The sequence below is a fragment of the Beta vulgaris genome, chromosome 6 (assembly GCF_026745355.1).
Source record: "Beta vulgaris subsp. vulgaris cultivar EL10 chromosome 6, EL10.2, whole genome shotgun sequence".
Lineage (NCBI taxonomy): Eukaryota > Viridiplantae > Streptophyta > Magnoliopsida > Caryophyllales > Amaranthaceae > Beta > Beta vulgaris.
Genome location: NC_079207.1, coordinates 29,580,444 through 29,599,253, shown reverse-complemented (window position 1 = coordinate 29,599,253; position 18,810 = coordinate 29,580,444). Strand labels below are relative to the sequence as shown.

Here is an 18,810-nt window from a genome sequence, read left to right as displayed (position 1 = left end):
TTTTGCCTTTTGCCTTTTGTTTTTCTTTTTCCAATTTTCATTTTTCTTTTCTTTTTCTTTTTTGATTTTTTCGATTTTCTCTTGTTCTTTTTCTTTTTCCTTCTCAACTTCAATTTCGGTTTCTTCATCCTCCTCATCATCACATTCATCATCATCCTCATCATCATCCACATTAGCTCTTCTTTTAATCACTTCGCCATTCACCACACACACATTTAAATTGTTCAAGGCACGAACATTTAGCATGTTTCCCGTAGACACACCAATATTTGGAACCCCAGAAATCTTCACATTAAACTTAAGTAAAATTTCCGTAACAAGAGCTCCATAACCAACAACAAAACCTTTTTCAATGCAATGACTCATGTGTTGAATCATCAAGGAAGGAAAATTTATGTGTTTATGGGCCGGGAGGCTAAGCAGTGAATATAAATCAAGTCTAACATGCTAGCTTGAGCACGCTTAGGAAGGCGAGGTAAGAGGGCTTTCTTTAGAATGTGGAAGAGTATTTTGTGGTAAGGAGAAAGAAGATTGTGATCAAGAAAGGTAGTGCCTCTTTTTCCACCATATTTCACAATCAATTCATCAAAGGAAATATCAGAAAATGGATAAGAGCCTCTTTGTTTCTTGAAATATACACCGGTTCCCCTCACAGGAACACCGAGTAGATTTCCCAAAAATTCAGCATTGAAAGTAATTTGAGTTCGCTTCACAAGAGTAGAACAGTTGCCCTCTTCATCAATTGAAAAGTTTTCACAAAATTCATCCATAAGTTTAAGAATTTGACATTGTCCATAACAATTTTCGAAAAGGTGTTCCCAACCTTGAAATTTAATCAATTCAAGCAATTTACGAAAATTAACCTTTCTACACCAAGAAATATTAATGCATAAACCATAAACATACCGTGTTGCGATGGATTTTCTTTTTGCAACCTTGGTTATTCCTATCACAGGAACCGTAGATTCCCCTTCAATGTTTGCATGTGATTCTTCCACCTCCATTTCCCAAGTTCTTCAGTTTGCTTCCTATTTCTTAAGATCATTTTTGATGGATTAGGAGAGATATCCATGGGAGTTGGAGATTCGATGTGAATGGAAGAGGGAGAGGGTTTTTCAGGTTTTTGGTTAGAGAGAGAATAAGAGGTTTGTTTGGTGCTCATAATTTTTGGAGATTTTTTTTCCGGTTTTATTTGAAGTGAAAAGGCGTATTGTTGTATAATATGAGCACTATAAGAGGGGAGGTGAATTATAGTGAGAGAATAAGCTATACTTTTTGGTTTAAGGTGAAAGATAGGGAGTAATGAAGCAAGGTGAAAAGTAAAAAAAATGTACTTAACCGTGTATTTGACACAGTTTGAAGAGAGGAAAAAAAAATAAAGAAAATTAATAAAGAAATTAAAGATTGTTGTAAATAAACTGAAGAGAGAAGAGAGAATCGTATTGTATATCTTATTCCATGTAGTCCGGGGTATATATATATAATACAATAGTTAGGGTTTGCTTGGAGAACAAAACCCTAGAATATCCCGGATATACTAACGGGGTATAATGGGCATCCATATTATATTTCATAACACTCCCCCTTGGATGTCCATTATACAAAATAAAAGTTCTCTCTTAAAATAAAACATTTCCTAATGCGCGTAAGATGCTGCCTCATTAAAAACCTTACCAGGAAAACCCAGTGGGAAAAACCATGGTTAAGGGAAAAAGAGTGGAGCGCGCATCTACTCCCCCTCATGATTACATAACTTGAGATCTTTGAGACGACGTAATCCAATACGGTAAACTAATTTCTTGAAAGTAGCGGTGGGAAGTGCCTTGGTAAATAGGTCTGCCAAATTTTCACTTGAACGAATCTGTAGAACCTTTACATCACCATTCTTCTGCAGTTCATGGGTGAAGAAAATTTTGGTAAAATGTGTTTTTTCTATCACCCTTGATGTATCCTTCCTTGAGCTGTGCAATGCATGCTGCATTATCCTCATACATAACTGTTGGAGCTTCTTTCCCTATAGATATGCCACAATCTTCTCGTATATGTTGAATTACAGACCTTAACCATACACATTCACGACTAGCTTCGTGGATAGCTAAAATCTCTGCATGGTTGGAAGAAGTGGCTGCAATCGTTTGCTTCATGGAACGCCAAGAAATGGCAGTACCACCACTTGTGAACACATATCCTGTTTGTGATCGAGCATTATGGGGATCAGCAAATACCCTGCATCTGCAAAACCAATTAAGTCTTCTTTGGGTTGGTTAGAAAAGAATAAACCCATATCTTTCGTTCCTTGGAGGTAACGAAGTACATGTTTTATTCCATTCCAATGCCTTCAAGTTGGCATGAGCTAAACCTTGCTAGCAAGTTCACAGGAAATGATATGTCAGGTCTCGTATGGCTAGCAAGATACATCAATGCCCCTATTGCACTTAAGTATGGTACTTCGAGACCAAGGATTTCTTCATTGATTTCTCGAGGACGGAATGGGTCTTTATCAACATCAAGTGATCTTACAACCATTGGGCTACTCAACGGATGTGCTTGATCCAAATGAAACCTTTTATATAACCTTTTCCGTATATGTTGTTTGATGCACAAGGATTCCATTCTTTAGATGCTCAATTTGTAGCCCCAAGCAAAATTTTGTCTTTCCAAGATCTTTCATCTCAAATTCTTTCTTCAAATATTCCACTGTGTGTGAAATCTCTTCAGGGGTCCCGATAATATTTAAATCATCAACATACACTGCAATTATTACAAATCCTGCCCCAAATTTCTTTATAAAAATGCATGGACTGATAGGGTCATTCTTATAGCCTTCACTTAATAAGTACTCACTGAGGCGATTATACCACATACGCCCTGATTGCTTCAATCCATAAAGAGATCTGTTTAATTTTATGCAGTAATGTTCTCGAGAATTAGAATTTGCTGCTTCTGGCAGTTTAAATCCTTTTTGGACTTTCATATAAATGTCATTGTCCAGTGGCCCATATAAGTAGGATGTGACTACATCCATTAAACGTAAATCAAGTCCTTCTCTTATTGCCAGACTGATAAGAAATCTGAAAGTAGTTGCGTCCACCACAGGGGAGTATTTTCTTCATAATCAATTCCAGGTCTTTGTGAGAATCCTTGTGCAACTAAACGTGCTTTGTATCTCACAATTTCACCATCTTCATTCTTCTTTCGCACAAAGACCCATTTATGTCCCACTGGTTTTACACCTTTAGGTGTACGACTACTGGTCCAAAGACTTCTCTCTTTGCAAGAGATTTTAATTCTGCCTCAATTGCTTCCTTCCATTTTGGCCAATCATCACTTTGTGCACACTCTTCAATAGACTTTGGTTCATGATCCTCATTTTCTTCCATAACATCAACTGCTACATTGCATGCAAAAATTTCATCGACGTCGATTTGATTTCGGTTCCATTTTATTCCAGACATGACATAATCAGTTGAGATCTCTTCATTGTCAGGTACCTGAATTTCTTCCTTTGCCATGTCTAAAGTCTCTCCTGGAGATCCTTCAAAATTCTTTGTTTCCTCGGTCTGGCCATTATCAATTCCTGCTCCTTTTCTTTTCCGAGGATTCTTATCTTTGGAACCAATAGGTCTACCACGCTTCAGGCGTGCTGTAGACTCACTAGCAGTTTGATGTTTTCCTTCTGGGACATCAATTTTGATTGGAGCATTCACAGCTGGTATATGCGACTTGGTTACTCTATTTGGGTCAGTAAATGCGTCTGGCAATCGATTTGCTAAGCTTTGTAAATGAATTATCTTTTGGACTTCTAATTCACATTGTTTATTACGAGGATCAAGATGAGATAATGATAATTCATTCCAACTGATTTCCTTTCCAGCTGTTTATTCTCCCCCTAATGTTGGAAAAACTGACTCATTAAAGTGACAATCTGCAAATCGAGCCTTAAATAGATTCCCTGTGGATGGCTCTAATTATTGATGGAGATTCATATCCAACATATATTCCTAACCTCCTTTGAGGACCATCTTAGAACGATGTGGTGGAGCAATTGGAACATATACAGCACATCCAAAAACTTTTAGATGGGAAATATTTGGTTCCTGACCAAAAACCAATTGTGATGGGGAGAACTTTTGATTACTCGTTGGCCTGATGCGAATTAATGCTGCTGCATGTAATATAGCATGTCCCCAAGCAGAGATTGGGAGTTTGGACTTCATAAGTAGTGGTCTAGCAATTAACTGGAGACGCTTTATTAATGATTCAGCTAGGCCATTTTGTGTGTGAACATGTGCTACAGGATGTTCAACACTTATCCCAATAGACATGCAATAATCATCAAAGGCTTGAGAAGTGAATTCACCAGCATTATCAAGGCGGATTGCCTTCATAGGGAAATCTGGAAAATGTGCTCGTAATCTAATCAATTGAGCAAGTAGTCTCGCAAACGCCAGGTTGCGAGTTGATAACAAGGATACATGTGACCATCTACTCGATGCGTCAATTAAAACCATAAAATATCTAAATGTTCCACATGGTGGGTGAATTGGCCCACAAATATCTCCCTGTATACGTTCCAAAAAATTGATAGATTCAAAATCTATTTTGGTTGGTGAAGGTCTATTATCAACTTGCCTGTGAGCAAGCAGCACATGAGAAATCATTAGGAAGAATCTTCTGGTTCTTCAATGAATGTCCACATGAATTTTCAATTATTTTCGCATCATTATTGAACCAGGGTGGCCCAACCGGTCATGCCAAATAGTGAAATTATCTGCAAACTTCCTGTTTACTATGGCATATGTTTCAATTGTATTGATTTTAGTATAGTACGGACCAGTGGAAAATGCGGGTACTTTCTCCAAAATATTCTTAGTGCTTGGGTATACTCGTGATATGAAGGTATTTAACATTTCCTTCACTTATTGTCTCAATATGATATCCATTATGGCGAATATCTTTAAAGCTGAATAAATTTCTTTGAGATTTGGGAGAATATAGTGCATCAATGATTTCAAATTTCGTTCCATAGGCAATAATATATTTTGCTCTTCCGGAGCCTTCAATTATCTTTGTACTACCTGATATAGTACTCACACTAGTTTCTTTCATTGTCAAATAAGAGAAAATATCTCTTGCTTTTTATTGGTATGAGTAGTTGACTGTCTGCTAGACATAAATCTTACATTCATTGCTAACTGAACTTGAGGGGTATTCATATTCTTCAAATAAATGAAATAACAATAATATATAAGAATAACTAAATAACCAAAATTTAACAATGTCATATAAAAATCATAGTACTAACAAATAAAATCTAAAATAAAATAACATAATCCAAACAAAAATCCATAGTAATAACTTAATAAATGAAACGAAGTTTTATTCTTTAAATGACCATAATCGAATCTAAGGATTAGTTATTCCCTTCAGGGGTGGTGAAGAAATTAGCAATTCCAGGTGAGTTGTATTGCCACAATCAAAGTCACTTGCCATCTTCGTACACAAGATTTGTTTCTACTTTCTTTCCCTTTTGCTTCAATGATTGTTGATAGAGGTCAACAATTTTGGTGTACGACAGTACGAGACCAATGACCTTTTCCTCCACATTGTAACAAATTGGATCACGATTCTAATTTTTTTTTGTTTGTTATCATCTTTATTGTCCCTCTTCTGGTGGGAATATGAATTCTTGAAAGAACTACCTCGGCCCCGACCTCGACCATATCCATATCCATATCCACGTCCACGACCTCGACCATGTCCACATCCATATCCATATCCACGTCCACGTCCACGACCACTATTGTTGGCATGATATTTTTCTTTCCCATTATGGGATGTCGCATTCACTTCAGGGAATGGAGCAGAACCAGTTGGACGTGATTCATGATTTTTCATCAGTAGCTCGTTATTTTGCTCAGCCACAAGGAGACAAGATATAAGTTCAGAATATTTCTTAAATTCCTTTTCACGGTATTGTGTCTGCAGGACAACATTATTCGCATGAAAGGTAGTGCATGTCTTCTCTAGCATTTCTGCATCAGTGATTTTCTCTCCACATAATTTCAACTGTGAAGTAATTCTGAACATAGCTGAGTTATATTCACTTACAGACTTAAAGTCTTGTAGTCTTAAATGTAACCAGTCAGAACGAGCTTTGGGTAATATTACAGTTTTCTGGTGGTCATACCTTTCCTTTAGATTACTCCAAAGGACTTGTGGATCTTTCACAGTCAAGTAATCAATCTTAAGACCTTCATGGAGGTGGTGGCGAAGAAATATCATAGCCTTAGCTTTGTTTTGACTTGTTGCTTTATTGCCTCCTTTGATCGTATCACCAAGGTCTTTTGCATCTAGGTGAATTTCAGCGTCTAACACCCAAGACAAATAGTTCTTTCCAGTAATATCAAGGGCCGCAAATTCAAGTTTTGTAAGGTTCGACATAGTTCACTCAACCAGTATTGCAGTTCAGTAGGTTCTCCGTTCTCAGACCTGAGTTCCGGGTTCCGGCAAAGTGGCGACAAAAACAAAACGCTCCAGCAAGGCGACAATTGTGGCGAAAAAAAAGATTTCACGTACGGCACCGGCGAGATGAACGCGAGACGAGGAGCCGACGTAATAAGCGACCAGAAACTGGTGTTGGGATTGTCGTGTGATAATATGATTTCCCGTCAATTGGCTTCGACTGCTCAGTTGGCTAGGGTTTCGTGCTGATAACGTGTTGTAAATAAACTGAAGAGAGAAGAGAGAAGAGAGAATCCTATTGTATATCTTATTCCATGTAGTCCGGGGTATATATATATAATACAATAGTTAGGGTTTGCTTTGAGAACAAAACCCTAGAATATCCCGGATATACTAACGGGGGTATAATGGGCATCCATATTATATTTCATAACAAAGATAATATTTCCCAACTAATTTGAGAAATATTAGGAGAGAATAAAGGGATTAGAATCAGATTTTTAGGAGAAAAAATCTGAACAAAATATTTTTGGATTTTGATTTTGAATTTTCGAAAATTTGAAAGATAAATCCTAGATTTAATACGCTGGGAACAGCGTTTGGGAACAGCGAATGGAAACAACAAGTTTTGCTACTTTGGAACACAATTAATCATTTAATCCCTTGTCAACTCTTAAGGTATAGAATTATCTTATGAACAATAAGGGGAATATTATTGGACCTTAGTGAGCAGTTTGCAAAAATTTTTAGTTATACATATGAAAAAAAATCATATAAAGATTGTGATGCATTTTAAACAAATAAAAACATCAAATTTACTCACACACACATAATGCCAAAGAGTTAGACCAATAGGGAGAAAGATTATAGCGATTATTTTAACTTAATCAAGCCAAGTTCAAGTCTTAGTTTCTCAAACCTATCTCTATTTAAGGGCTTAGGCTATGTTCAATTCACCTTATTTTTGCTTATTTAAGATCTAATCAGATCAGATCAGAAAAAATAAGTTCAGATCAGATCAGATCAGTTCAGATCATGCTTATATTTAAAAATCATTATATCTTTCATTACATATTAGTAAAAATTATAATAATTGAATATTAATAAAGTACTCATTGAGACGAATCAAACAAGACCCCACATGACTATATTTTTTCTTATATATTGAGAAAAATCTAAAGATAAGATCTTGTAATCTAATCATTTCAGATCAGATTAGATCAGATCAGATCAGAAAAAACAAGTTCAGATCAGATCAGATCAGATAAGTTCATATCAGAAAATTTCAGGTGAACTAAACATAGCCTTAGTCAGAATATATGCAATCTGATGCTCAGTTTCACAAAATTCCATTTTAATAAGGCCCTTCTCAACATTATCCTTTAGAAAATGATGCGTAATATGGATATGCTTAACTCTAGAATGATGCACGAGATCTTTAGAAATACTAATCGCACTAGTATTGTCACAATAGATGAGAACACACTCAAAGTAAATTCCATAGTCACGAAGTTGTTATTTTATCCATAGCATTTGGGAACAACATGCTACTGCTGCAACATATTCAGCCTCAGCTGTAGATTAAGCAACTGTGTTTTGCTTCTTGGTACTCCAAGAAACCAAACTATGACTAAGGAACTCAACCATACCTGATGTACTCTTTCTATTGACTAGATCTCCTGCATAGTCAGCATCTGCAAATCCTTTTAGTTCAAAGGTATCACTTCTTGAATAGAATAGGCTCAAATCGTATGTTCCTTTGAGGTATCTTAGGATTCTCTTCACTGCTGTGAGATGAGATTGCTTTGGATTGGCTTGAAACCTTGCACATAGCCTTACACTAAAAGCTATGTCAGGACGACTTGCAGTTAGATATAATAATGAGCCAATCATACATCGATACTTGGTTTGATCTACATTTGTTCCTATAGTATCCTCATCCAATCTGGTTGAAGTTCCCATAGGTGTATGATTTACTTTGGATGTATCCAAACCATACTTTTTCAACAGTTCCTGTATGTACTTTTGTTGATGGATGTAGATTCATTCTTCTGTTTGCTTGATTTACAACCCCAAGAAGAAGTTAAGTTCACCCATCATGCTCATTTCGAATTCTTTACTCATGAGATTAGCAAAGTCCTGGCACAAAGATTCATTAGTGGCACCAAATATAATATCATCAACATATATTTGAACTACTAATAAATGTTTTCCTTTTGATTTTAAAAACAAGGTTCGATCCAATTTTCCTCTTTTAAACTCATTTTCAAGAAAGGAACTTAGAAAGTCTTTCATACCATGCTCTTGGAGCTTGCTTTAACCCATAAAGAGCCTTGTCAAGCTTCAAGACATGATTTGGAAAATCTCTATATTCAAAACCAGGAGGTTGTTCCACAAAAACCTCTTCATTTAGATAACCATTTAAAAACGCACATTTCACATCCATTTGATACAATTTAAAACCCATGAAAGCAGCAAATGCAATAAAAATTCTAATAGCTTCCAATCTTGCAACAGGTGCAAAAGTTTCTTCATAATATATACCTTCATGTTGATTATATCCTTTTACAACTATACGAGCCTTGTTCCTTACTATGGTTTCGAACTCATCCAACTTGTTTCTAAACACCCATTTCAAACCAATAACCTTATTGTGTTTAGGTTTAGGTTCAAGGTGCCAAACTTTGTTTCTTTCAAATTGATGAAGTTCATCTTGCATAGCTACAATCTAATCAGCATCAGTGAGAGCTTCTTCATGGTTCCTGGGTTCCATCATAGAAAGAAAAGCATGAAAAGCACAAAAATTTCTAATTTGAGATATCGTTTGAGTTCCCTTGTTTATATCACTGATTATGAGTTCCACTGGATGGGAACGATGAGTTTTCCAAGGCTTTGGTTGGAAATCCTGGATGGAAACTTGATTTCTTTGATTATCTTCACTTCCCTGTTCTTTAGAACCAGGTTCAACAATAGTGGATTCATTCACTTGTGTATCCTCACCTAGTTCTTCTTCTTCTTCATAGGGAATAGGAACATGAGGCTATTCCTTAGGCTTTGTTCGCATGACTTCTTCTTCTTCCAAAGTCTCATCAATGAGACTTTGATCTTTTACCAAGCCTATCTTGAAGTCATCATCAATTTGTGTGCTTGGGATAGGTTTATCTGTTTCATCAAAAATAATATGCACACTTCTACACACAAAGACCTTTTATTATAAACTCTATAAGCTTCACTACTAGCTAGAAGAGTATCCTAGAAAAATAACTTCATCACTTCTAGCATCAAATTTTCCAAGATTTTGTTTCCCATTATTATAAACAAAACATTTATAGCAAAATATTCTGAAATATGTAGTATTGGGCTTTTTACCAAAATATAGCTCATAAGGAGTTTTATTTGACAGAGGTCCCACCATGGCACGATTTATAATATGACAAGCAGTTCTCACAGCTTCAGCCCAAAAGTTCATAGGAAGACCCATTGTTGTTAAAATCCCGATCCGAATCTTACGATTCTACGATTTTACGATCTTGGAGGACCTCACCGATCCCGATCCTACATAGGATCTTAATTTTGTAGGATCTTTCGATCCTGTCCAACCACAAAAAATCACATGGTAGGATCTTAACACGATTTTACGGTCCTATGACTCTACGATCCGATCCTACCGTGTAAAAATCATAAAGTAATTTCACATATTATATTTCTCCTATTAGATTTTGGTCTTATGTTACTTCAAACTTATGGTATTGAAAAACTATCATCATTTGCTAATTAAAAAATTCATATTAATATATAATTATCTTTATTTCACTGAATTGTAGGATCTTACGATCCTACGATCCGATCCCACCGATTCGATTCTACCAACCCCTACGATCCAAAGTAGGATCCCGATCCTGATAACATTGGGAAGACCACTAGCTATTAACATAGTTCTAGCCATTTCCTCTAATGTTCTATTCTTCCTTTCAACAACACCATTTTGTTGAGGTGTTCTAGGGGCGGAGAAATTATGATCTAAGCCATGATCCCTACTAAAGTCATCAAACTTAAAGTTCTCAAATTCTTTGCCATGGTCGGATCTAAGGTGTAACAATTTTTTACCACTCAAATTTTGAACTTTCTTTGCAAAGACAAGGAACTCATCATAAGTCTCGTCCTTGCTAGAAAGAAAAATAACCCATGTAAATCTAGAGAAGGCATCAACAATAACCAACACATATTTCTTGCCACTCCTACTTTGAATCCTCATTGGTCCACAAAAATCCATATGAATCAACTCTAATGGTCTTGTGGTGCTTACCACATTCTTGGACTTAAAGGAGGATCTAACATGCTTCCCTTTAGCACACGCATCACAAACATGATCTAAATGAAACTTAATTGAAGGTAGTCCTAAAACTAGTTCTTTAGGACGAAGTTTGTCAAGCAAAGAAAAACTAGCATGTCCAAGACGCATATGCCATAAAAGAGAATCATAATCAATAACACGAAGGCATGTAAACTTAATTTTGGGAACAAGGTTAAGATCCACAACATATGTTGTTCCTTCTAAAACAATATCCTTCGTGCTTTTGTTGATGATTAGACATTTTTTACTATTAAATTTACAAAGTTCTCTTTATCATAGAATTGGGAAATACTCAACAAATTATGCTTCAAACCATCAACTAGAAAAACGTTATCTATGGAATGTGACGATGACTTACCAACTTTACCCATGGCAACTATGGTACCTTTCATGTTGTCACCAAAAGTCACACTTCCATCATCATAGGCTGAGAGTGAGAGAAATCTTGATCTATCTCCAGTCATATGCTTAGAACAACCACTGTCTAGGTACCATGTGTTGTTCCCCCTCACTCCAACTTGCAAGAAAACTAATTGTTAGAGTTAGGAACCCAATCTTTCTTGGGTTCCTTGCCTTCAGGAACAATAGATTTCTTTTTCCAAGTTAATTTACTTGTTTCCAAGTTTTCGTTAAAGCGACCAAGTCTAATAGGGCATGAGTTCCTATAGTGACCAGTGTTCCCACAAAAAATACAAACTTTATCACTTGGTAAATCAACTCTCTTTTTAGGTTTTTCAAATTTCTTTTTGTGATTAAAACCAAGACCTTCGGTTCGTTTTGTTTGAGGGTTCTTAATCCAATTTGGTATAGGTAGGATTTTCTTCTCGTTCCTACTTAAGTGAAGTTCCCTTTCAAGTTCCTGGTTTTCTTTTTCCAAAAACGAAACATGATTTTTCAACTCGTTTATTTCAGATGTGAAACTTTGTAAGGGAACTAACTTAATATCAAAGGAACTCACTTCAGGAACAAACTCTTTTAATTGTGATAACTCAAGGCATAACAAGTAGTTTTCATTTTTAAGATTTTCGAAATCCTCTTTTAGTTTTAGATTTTTATCAAACAACTCAAAAAATCTTTTTTCAATATCAGTTCGAATACTTTTAAGCCAAGAGGTATGTTCCTTCGCAACTACTAAAGCATGTTGACATTGTTTCAGTTTAATGGATTCATCTTTGCAATCATTCACGACATCAACAATGAACTCAAATAATTTTTCTTTACTCAAGGAATTAAGACGAGTTTTGATAGTGTCTAGACTTGCCTCAAGAGATTCAATCTCTTCACCAAATTCAGAATTTTCAAGAGCCATGAGACAAAAGTTTGCCGTCTCTTCATTTTGGTTGAGGATCATCTTCTTCTTCGGAGTCAGAATCTCCCCATGCAGCAACCATAGCTTTCTCCATATCAGATCTAGTATAGGAACTTTTGTATTCTTTGTTCCTATCTTTGATGCGTTCCCTTCCTTTGCCTTTGTCTTATTCTCATTGGGGACATTCCTTGATAAAGTGATCGGAACTGCCACACTTATGACAAACAAGTTTGTTAGAATATTTCTTATTCTTACCTTGTAGTCTCATTCTTCATGTTCCTAAACATCCTTTTGAATTTTTGGACCATGAGAGCGGATTTTTCTTCGTCAGTTTCCGAGTCATCAATTTCATCAGCTTTCAAGGCAATCGATTTTTGATTGGACATATCTCCATTCTCATTGTCCATTTGCAGCTCGTGAGTCATAAGGGAACCAGCAAGTTGTTCCAGATTGAACTTCGTAAAGTCCTTAATTTCTTGTAAAGCAGTAACCTTAGCCATCCATCGATCCCTAGGAAGGCTCCTTAGGACCTTTCGTACCTGTTCCTTAGAAGTAATCACTTTTCCAAGAGATGTTAGCTCATTAATGATATTAGTAAAAAGTGTAAACATGTCTTGAATAGATTCTTTTGATTTCATTTGGAAGAGTTCATATTGATTCATCAAAAGATCTATTTTTGATCTCTTAACTTCACTCGTACCGTCATGAGTGACTTCAAGGAGATCCCAAATTTGTTTTGCGGTTTTGCATCCCATGATACGATTGTGTTCATTAGGTCCAAGACCACAATGAAGCAGTTATATAGCAAGAGCATTAATTTCCATTTTTTTCGAAATCTTCTTTATCAAAATCAGACATGGATTTAGGAATTACCTCGTTCTTGTCATTAGTGGTAGTGATTTCAAAATCGCCTACCTCTATGACTCTCCAGACCTGGTAATTGTCGGCTTTGATGAAGATCCCAAACTTACCATTGAACATTGGTGGCCTCTGGGTAGAGTACCCTTCTTCCAATTTCTCTCTAGTATTCATATCTTCTAGATCTCGAACTCAACAGGGTTTCTTGAGTTTTAGAGTTCCCGCTCTGATACTAATTGTTGTATAATATGAGCACAATAAGAGGGGGGGTGAATCATAGTGAGAGAATAAGCTATACTTTTTGCGGAATTAAAAGTTAACTCGGGAACACACAATGGGAAAACGAGAGATTTTAGCACGGAAAAACTTCCTAGGCCCAATAGGAAGAAACAACCTCGACCACAAGGGATTTTAACTCAAACCTTCCACTATAATAGGCCAAAACAACTATGTTTACAATCCTATTACTTTTCTCTCGAGCCACAACTTAAGTTACTAAACTCAAGTTCCCAACGACAGTTCCCACAACTGTCGTTCCTCTCAAACTTCACTAGAAGTTACTTTCTCTTTCTCTTTCTCTTGCTTCACTCAAAGTTTTTCACACTTACAAGAGTTCACTCAAACCCTTAACAACAAAATACAATTTGTAAGACAATGAAAAAGTAATAACTCGAATAAAGTAAGTATGAATTCTCTTAGGAACGACACTGACTTTTTTAGACAACTAAGAATATTTAGCTAAGCCAGACACAATCTGTTCTAAGGTTTAGGCGCCTATTTATAGATTATTTAGACAAGACATAAACTTAATCACTACTTAATCCATTATCCCATGATGTCCATGATTCTAATTAATTAATTAGTTTATTTTAAATATTCCTTGAGAAGTAATTAATCCACTTTCTCCACTACTTAATTTAAAACTAAGAAGTAGTAAGTATTATGTGGTTTTAGATACTTGGGAAATAATTAAACTATTTAAATTAATTAAGACTTGGGAAATAATTAACTAAGCCCACTAACCACTAACTACAAACGTGTAGCAGTAGTTTAGGCGTGATAACTAATTTCTTGTGGAGTAAATAAAATATTTACTTTACATAATTTTTTTAAGAAAATATCTATAAAAATAAGTTGATTAAAACAAAAGTCATATTTATATTTAAAAAGAAAATCTTTTTAAAACCAAAAACTATATTTAATTTTGAAAACAAAATCTTTTAGTTTAATTAAAATATAAAAGATAAGATTAAAAATCGTTTGATATTTAAATCAATTTAAATCTTTTCCTAAGAAACTAATAACACTCCCTAAAATAGTGGATCTAGTCAAAACTAACCTAAAACTTCTAAACTAACATGTTAGGCGCACAAGTAATGTTTGTAATCCCCCATATTTTTAAGATATTTAATTAAATAGTTTTAATCATTTTTAATTATTAAAGCTATTTAATTTCAGTATTTGAGAGTAGAAGGGTATTTTGGTCAGTTTACGAAAAGAGTATTTGAGTATTTCCACAAAGAAGTATTTTAGTATTTTCAAGAAAGTATTTTATTAATATTAGTAGGAAGATTATTTTGGAAATTGATCATCAAATTTATTTTGGCAATTTGATGAGTAAGGGTATTTTAGTCTTTTACACAAAATGACTACCACTATAAAAAGGGGAAAACCTAAAGTTTCCATCTTTTTCCATCTTCTTCACTAGCCACCATTTCTCAAAAAGGAGTAAGTGGGTTTTTTTCCTCTCAAACCTTTGTTCTTCCTCAAGTAAGTTTTTCAAGTAATCCTCTTCAATAATTCTAGCTTCTAATCTAGTTTTGTTTTTGAAATTTATAGGAAGATCTTGCAAATATCAAAGGGAAGCAAAGAGGTAATGATTTTTCTGAAATTTTTGGGGTTTCTTCCATATTTTTTCTCTCTCTTCTCGCCCTCTCTTTGTTGGCGAATTCCGGCCACCACGGTGGTGGTTCGCCGGCGAGCTCCGTCGGGAGTAGCGGCCACTGCCGGCCAGCAGTAGGTGACCGGCGACTAGGCACGAGCGCCGCTGCCACCGTCGCGTCAGTGGTGGTGCGGGTGGTGCTTGTGGTGGTGCCGGTTGGGTTAGTTTTTTTGAGATTTGTGGTTTTTGAACCACTTGTAAAAAAAAAAAAAAGAACTATTTTAATAATTTACAGCAGCAATTTATTAAGTAAATTAGTAGTTTTTATGAAGTTTGAAGTATTAGTTTGTAGTGGGTTTTGCCTACTAGTTAAGGTTTTCAAGTTATGACTTTAAAATAGTTTTTAAAGCATTTGTAAGAAAAATCAGCTTTATTAGTATATTTAAAATGTTGATTTTATTTATTAAGTAGCTTTGAATTGTTGTTGGAAGTACTAATTGATAGTACTTTATTGTTGGTAGGTTTCAAGAATAATTAAAGCCAGTCAAACTTTTGACTGTTGATTTTTGTGTAATCAAGGTACATACACTTTGACCTTGACTTTAGTAGTTTCCAAGGATATATATATATTTTATTGAGCATGAGGAGTAAGGAGAGGCTTATGCCTTGGAATTGTTTGAGTACATGTTGAGAACTTAGAAAGGAGATTAGGAATGGAACTTTTAAGTTATTCCTATATTTGAAAAGCATGTGATTGATGATTATTGCTTTTGAGCATGATTAAAGTTATTAAAGTTACTCTTGAAGTTATGGCTTGCCTATGAATATTTTATTGAGCATGGTCTCATTTGAGGTTATATATTTTATTGAGCATGGTCTCATTTGAGGTTATATATTTTATTGAGCATGGTCTCATTAGAAGTTATATATTTTATTGAGCATGGTCTCATTAGAAGTTTATATTTTATTGAGCATGGTCTCATTAGAAGTCTATATATTATTGAGCAAGGTCTCACAAGTTATCAAGTTATTGAGCAAGGTCTCATAAGTTAAAGTTATTGAGCAAGGTCTCACAAGTAGTTTAATCATTGAGCAAGGACTCAATTGATTGGATCATGGATCCTTAAGAAAGTAAGAAAAAGGACTCATGGAGTAATTAAAGTAATAAGATGAGCAGGGTCTCAAAGAATTTAGAATTGAGTTAACTATGGTGTTTGTTGCATTCACTTGTTAAAGAAAGATAAGAAATTAATTTATTTGCTAGATGTATTATTGTGAATGTGTCTCACATAATGGGCTTTGGCAATAAAACTCTTGGGATGGATCCCCCATGAGTATTGAACATAAGGGGGAGTTAGTGTGAAACTATACTCCTGCATATAGCTTAGCATGACGATGTTAATGCTCTTATTTTATCAAGCAAGTTTATGGAATTCCAATTATCAAGATTTGTGAGTGGACTAGGCGTCACTCATATTCTTTATCTCTGACATGTTGAGTCTAGAGGCTCACTCTCATCCTCGTTCATTACTAACAAGCTTAAAATTCTCGAGTCAAGTTATTTAAAGTTCATGGAACTTTAGTAAGAAGTGTGGGATCTCTTACACAAGAAATAGTAGCCCGTATGACTCCAAGAGGAGGAGGTGCCCGTTCATTGCCAAATAATAATAAAAGAAAGTATTTAGTAAGTTCAGTTATATGCTTGTCGCATGTAGAGTCGTAAGAAGAGCAAGCCGGAGTGATTGAGGATTGCATGCATTATTATTCGCATTAATTAGTTGTGTTATGTACTCAGCGTTGCTGATGTATGTGTTCTTTGTTTCTTTTGGTTGTTGTTTTTCCTCAACAACCCTGTGATGATCCATTTGGTGAGCAGAGTTTAGAGAAGAAGTTGCAGGTACAAGTTCTTGATGTGCATGGAAATCATAAGCATCCGGATGGGAGTTTTCAGTGCACGAGTACTTTATTATTTAAGCTATCTTGAATTTTATGTTTGACTTTACTTGACCAATGGGGTCAAGGTTTGACTTTTGAAGATGGGACTAGTATGGGATAGTCTCTGAGTTTGTAATTCATTTACATACTTTCTTATTTTCGTTGTATTAAAGTATTTTCAGTTTATCTTAAAAGACTTCCGCTGTATTATCTGATTAGCCTTACGTATTATCATGCGTGGCATAACAACTCCCGCAATTTCTCCTAGTTTATAAAAGGAGGAGTCGTGGGGGTGTTACAATGTTAGGCGCACTACTTAGAAGTTATTTAGGTGTTCCTAAAGCTGTCTATAAGTTTGTTCCTTAACCTTGTTCCTAACTGTGCCAGTGTCTGTTCATTTCATGAGAACAGAATCAAGTTCCGTTTGAGAATTCACCAGAAACTAAATTGATCTTTCACTCAACCTTAACATGAAGATATTAAATACACCCTAATGTATTCTAATCTTCACTCCAAGCTTGATACTTCATCATTCGAACATCTTCACTTCGATCTTTGATTAATTCTCCATATTAATCTTCAATCAAGTATTCCATTTTAATAAAATACACTATGTCTATTGTGGTTAAGTCATCTTCAAAACTCAAGGGTCAACAGTTAATGTTAAGAGATTGGTTTTGGATAATCAACGATTTGCTAGGTTTAAGAAATGTGTTAGTAACCTTAATAGGTCTCCTATAGATGGTCTCCTTGGCCTTTTTGAAGTATATAAGCAGATAAAGCTGAATCATATGATCTTTGCTGATGATGTTATATTGTGCTGTAGTGGCAACTTCCTTCTGGTGTATTGCATGCTCCAAGCTTGCAAGTCATTTTCTCATCCTTTGGTTTGTAGATAAGTGAAATTAAGAGTGATTTTTATACCGCTAGAGTCAGTATGGATGTTATTAAGAGAGTTAAGCATGTTTCAGGCTTTAATCACAACTATCTTCCCTTTAAATATCTAGGAGTTCCTATTTATTTGACGAATATTGCAATTGTTTAATGCAATGAAATTATAGAGAAGATGGGGGTAAGAATCAAAGTCTGGAGTAGTAGGAATCTCTCCTATGTTGCTAGACTTTAGCTCATAAATTCTGTCTTGTTGAGTATCGACATATATTGGGCTAATATGTTTATAATGCCTAAATTCATCTTGAAAGAAATTGAGAAGATTTGTAGATCATTTGTTTAGAGTGGTGAGCATAGTAATAGGAAGCCATGCAATATAGCTTGGCAGAAGATTTGTACTCCAAAGCAAGAGGGCGGTTTGCGGGGTGAGACATATTCAGGTATGGAATAAGGATTTAGCTAAGTATGTTTAGGTTTTTAATACCAAATAAAATAACCTATGAGTCCAATGAGTTCATGAAGTTTATATCAAAAATCAATATTGGTGGGATTATGAGCCACCACAAGATTGATGCTGGTATTGGAAGCAGTTATGAAAAATCAAGAATGAAGTTAAAGAGTTGTAGACTCAGCAGGAGTTCAGTGAGATGAATCAGTTTGGTATCAAGTGTATCTATTGGAAGATGAGAGGGGGAAATAGGGTGATACACTAGGGTAATTTGATTTGGAATATATTGGCAATTCCAAAGCATCAAATTATTGTTGGTTGACAATGCATCAAAGGCTCAAAACAACTGATATTTTGGTTCAGTTGGGGTTGGTTGATAATGCTCAATGTTTGTTATTTGGCAATGAAATTGGGAGTCATAATCACTTATTTTTTTCAGGGTAGCTATTATTATAGATACATAATTATGTCTCCCCATTTAATGATCCGATGCTGAAACATATCGTGATCTTAATTGGTCCGACCCGAGGGGTGAAAAGCCACCTAAAAACTATTTCGAAAAATGTTTTTTTATGAGGAAAACAAACTTAAACCAGACTCCTAATCTGGAGGCCAACCAAAAACATCCTCACGGATGATAAGGGAAAAATCAATAAATTATGGGGGAT

General features: G+C 35.3%; 1 long non-coding RNA gene across 1 annotated transcript; it reads left to right on the top strand.

Moving 5' to 3' along the window:
• Positions 1-14,670: 14,670 nt before the first annotated feature.
• Positions 14,671-16,904, top strand: LOC130591917 (uncharacterized). Its single transcript, XR_008969864.1, has 4 exons — positions 14,671-14,714; positions 14,826-14,859; positions 15,390-15,447; positions 16,745-16,904. It is a non-coding gene; the product is annotated as an uncharacterized LOC130591917 (long non-coding RNA).
• Positions 16,905-18,810: the final 1,906 nt, after the last annotated feature.